The 4,942-nt window shown below is 39.4% G+C and overlaps 1 pseudogene; it reads left to right on the top strand.

The window, feature by feature from the left end:
* Nucleotides 1-483: 483 nt before the first annotated feature.
* Nucleotides 484-1,120, top strand: LOC110675109 (annotated as a pseudogene).
* Nucleotides 1,121-4,942: the final 3,822 nt, after the last annotated feature.

Genomic DNA, 4,942 nt, shown 5'->3' on the forward strand with positions numbered 1-4,942 from the left:
TGTACATACGAACGAAAGCTTCTATGCGATCCTTTTACCAACAAATCTGGCGAATCTACTCAGCTATTTTTAAGCTGTGTTGGCAGCTCTTATTCATACCGATCATTGCTCTATCTCGACAATTATACGACATGTAGCTGTGTAAACATCTTCGGAAGGCGCTTACTCAATTATTTCGCAACTGTTGAATAATTTTTATACAGCTTCGCTGTATTATCGAGTAAATATTATTTCCATGCTGTTTCACAGCTTCCAGAATTTAGATCATAAGTATCTGAATTTAATGATCCCAAAGTTACTCAATTAAAGTATCTGCCACCGCTTGGAAACGAACTCACGATCTTTGCATCCACAATTCTCGATGTTGTCCTTGCTGCCACCACAGTATATATCGAAGTCAAAGAAAACACACCGTTTTGTTCTACATCGAAACGGTTTATATAATATTCTATAATGACGATAAAAGATGTTATAGTCACGCTTACACCACTTCATCAGGCTGCAAAAGGGTGTGAAACGTCAAACGCAATGTTTACATCCAACAGGCTGTGTAGATTTGCGCTCCCATTTGCGGAATCTTCTTTGATCAAGTGAAACTGCTGCTGAAAAAAGTGCGCGATGGCTTTCGGTTATTATTCGGTGGAGTACTACCCGAAGGTCCACGGACCTTACGATTCTGTCCGTTTCTACGACAAGCCGGACTAGGTAAAGTTGAATGAATTGGGTGCTTGGTTTGGCCACCGTGACAAGAACCCAAGGCTGCCGCTGGAGCCGTGAGCCGTGTCTTTTGGAGATGGCAACACAAGTACTGAAAACCCAAGCGGATGGGAATTGCCCCGTTCTTCCAGGTCAACGTCGGCGGAATGGTGTTCTTCTATGCCAAAATGAAGCACCGCAGGAACTACAAGTACCACTAAACGAAGGCCCCTGGAAGCAGGGCAGTGAGAAGCGGAACCTATCCACAGTTCATTATAAAAGTGCGATCCGCGGAGAATAAATTTGGCAGGATCTGGAGGGTGGTTCCAGCATGTATTGACAGACGGATGCTGGCATATAGTGAAAATCTGCTGGTTCGGAGAGTAAATTACATAATTTGCGAAAAATAAAACGTGAAAATCTAGCGCAAATTTCGTTTTTCTGTTAAATGATGGTCACTCCTCCTGTGTTGATTCTTTGAAAATTAAGTAATGGAATTGCAATAGATGCGTCACAAGTTGTTGTTTTACAGCTTACAGCTGTATATTCACTGTATAACTAACGATAAAGCGCTTCTTAATTATATATTGAGCAGCATAACAAATCATATTGTATAGAAGCAGCCGGAATAATGATGGGAACTTTTATTTCACACCATTTGGCTGCTACTTTTTACGGTGTTGAGTTATAGCTTAGTGAAAGCAGCAAAAGCGATAACTGACGAAGTCTATTCAGCTAATATTTGTAGCTGCAAATCGTTTGTGATACAGCTGTATTAACGCTAATATTTCTATTTTTGACAGCTTTCAATTTTTTCTGCAATCGCTGCTTCAATTCAACTGTTATACAGCACAAAGTAAATAATATTGGCTTATAGCGCTAAAATTGTTAGTTGGGTCATGCAATGGATATTGCTACAGACCAAAGCACTGGACCGATTCTATCGATTCTCACGATCAGGCATTGCAGAATTCGCACGATCAAAGCAAGCAAAGAAAAACATCCCATCTGTTGCGGTCCACGATCGTCATTGTATCGCAAGGTGTAACAAGTCTGATAAATGGAAGCAGCGAGCGAGAGCCCCAAAGAGAGAGCGATGATAAAATCCATTTTTCTCGCTTGTTTACCGTTGGGGATAGGGGTTTTTCTTTACTGGCACGATAAACAATCCACGAACTTCCAATAGCAATAGTGTCCCCAGGCTTGGAGCATGTTTAGAGGGGTTTTATCATGCACCCCCCAATCTGATCAAAGTTGTAGCAGTATACGATAAACAGTCTCTCATAATGTGCAGCATGTTATGATAGTTACAGAGAGCGATACGTGAGAGATTCTCTCAATATTCTCAGGATTCAATCCCTGCTCACGATCGAAGCACCCGAGCTATCAAACATCTAATCTACCGAAGGAGTTTGGCGAACTACAACTGGAGCCAGAAACCGATCACCCAACCAAGCAACACAAGGAAGCAAAGACCAAACAAACAAACTCAATCATCTGGCATTATTCCTGGAACACTAAACACTGGTTCTCGGAACCATAGAACGACAAATGGTTCTTTTCAGGACTACTAAAATGAGTCCAAAAAGAGTTAACTTCTGAAAACTTCTTTCGATCAATAACAACACAAAACTAGTACACTTACAAATTCATACAAATATTAATCATCGTAGTTCTACGTCAACCCCGCGGTAATGTAACAGACATTACACTGAAACAAGCGTTGCAGTAATGAGAACCATGAACGTGTTTTTAAATTTACTATAAGCCATTTTACGAGACGTTTCGGAACAGCTGATCGCCACAACGGCGTCAATTGACAGGAGACCTGGGATTAAATCCAGCGTGATTTTTAACAACGCCTCATCTTGCCAAACGGGGACATGGAGAAAATGGCAAAAAAGAGATCCAGAAATGTCCGTTACTGCAACATTACACCAAGTTATTGTATCAGCTACCTCTTTTTCACCTATATTTCACATAAAAACGCATTTTTGTGATAAGAAATATTTTAATATTTTTTCTCCATTCAAGTTTTCGCCTGTATGAAAAGCTACGCTAGAAATGCGCACAGTCATCAACCATCATCATCGCAAAAACTGACGACGATGATTGAAAAATCCCAGCTCTCCTGTCATTTGACCTGCTTCGTAAAATGGCTCATTCCAACCACGATTGAGCTATCATGAACGCTTTTTATTTGCGTTTCGTTCCCTCTCAATCCAACCGCGTCGATAGCCGAGCGGCTAGCGTTCGCGCTTGACAATCGCCAGATCCTCGGTTCGATTCTGGTCTGCTGCAAGTTTTTAACCATGATATAGTAATTTTTACTATACAAATGGTGCCATGGTAAAATTGAATGCACAAAATATTCTAAATAAATGCGAATTTAGTCTGCACAAATCAAGTGGCGTTGTGTATTTAATTTAACCCTATGATATAGTATTTTCAACCGCAACGCTGTTCTCAGTGTACCCACCCTAAACTTTTTTGACGTTAACTACGTCTTACGGAAATACTCCACTGCACTGTGACGTCACGCATCAATTTTGACAGGTACTGGTCCTGTTGTTTACAGTTTGGACTTAGTACTTTTTTCGAATCATTCTTAATTTCGTGAAAGTTTGCTGCGAGGAGAGGTCAAGTCCACTGCAGATACCCACGGATAGTATTATTCTATCTTCCTACCGTGGAAAATCGTCACCATCAGCATGCTGGTGATAGAAATGCGAAGATGAAAAAATTATGGAAAAAACTACTAAGTCCGAAACGTAAACAACAGGACCAGCAGCTGTCAAATAAGTGAGGTTAGGCTCGTCATATGCAGCGCTCTATATACTGGGTGTCAATAGGGTCCTAAAGCCCTGTCCTAATTTTAGTACCAAACGATTAAGTTTAGGCCAGAATCACATGTTTACTCAATTTTTGTATGATTTTCGTTGGTTTACGGCCAAAAAACATTTTTTTCGGATTTCTGGGATTTTGTCACACCCTTTGGTTTAAACTCAAATTTTGGGTGTATTTTGTTTTCCGTGTCCCTTCCGAAATGTCAAATAGGAACAACCCCACACGCAAACAAATTTTGTTGTATAATCTACCGAATCCATGGTAGAATTAAGAACTGCACCAACGATTTTCAACCGACTACATTAATCTGTTAACTCTACCAAAACATAGTCAGTTGTAGTATTTTTGACTAAAAACATTCTAGATTTGAGAAGTGTAGCATCATACTTTTGACCACACTGTGTTGTACGGTGGGTGTCACGGATTGAAATACAATGCTTTGTAGTGGATGCTACTATGGACATTGTCAAATTTACTACACTGCTCAGTGATTTTCATCATGGATTCGGTAGATTATACAACAAAATTTGTTTGCGTGCAATGTTAAAAAGATGAGCCCCTGTGGCGTTTTTGCCGACTCAGTGAATGTCAAACATGATCTAAAGTGTCAAGGTTCACATTTGAACCTATTTTTGTAATTTAATTTTAAATGTGATATAACCGTTATTTGAACAGGAAAAATTGCTAAAGTGGTTGCAAGAACAAACACTTTCGTCTTATTAAATAAAAACAAGATTTCATTAAAAATTTTAGGACCCTATTGAAAATCTAAAATTTTGCGACCGTCACGAAATTATGTAAGATTTTGAATGATAATAACTCAGCCATTTATCGGTAGATTTTCAATATTTTCCCACCAATCGGTCGGAAATTGATACAACATTTTACTCAAATGGAGAAAACTTTTGATTTTTGATGATAGACTGTCGAAAATTAGGAAAATGTCGACCCCTTTCTTACGCAACCAAACTCGTTCATATTGTCTTCCACGATTCCTTTGGGTTGGCAAGTGCACTATAAAAGCAGACCAATTTCTGCTTCGCGCATTCTTTTTTTGACGTTAAGAGCAACTTTAACGGTGCGCGACTAAACTAAATTACATTGCGCAGCATCATTACGCTGATCCATACCGGGCGCTGCTAACCGGGGTAGCAAAAAGACAGCGCTGCTTTCGAGAAGCATCGGGTGAGCAAATTTAGTTGCGCGATAGTAGCGCTGCTATTCGATTTTAATTTAAGCATACAGTTGGAGTTCTGAGATTCTGGTGGGAATTTTTGTAAATTTGATGCGTATAAAGTGGAAATTATGAAATTTTGAGAATTCGGGTAAAATTTCAAGGTTTTTTAAGAATACTAAGAATCTGATGAATCCGGGAGAAATTTTTGAAATATTTGATTCA

The sequence above is a fragment of the Aedes aegypti genome, chromosome 2 (genome assembly GCF_002204515.2).
Source record: "Aedes aegypti strain LVP_AGWG chromosome 2, AaegL5.0 Primary Assembly, whole genome shotgun sequence".
Classification (NCBI taxonomy): Eukaryota; Metazoa; Arthropoda; class Insecta; order Diptera; family Culicidae; genus Aedes; species Aedes aegypti.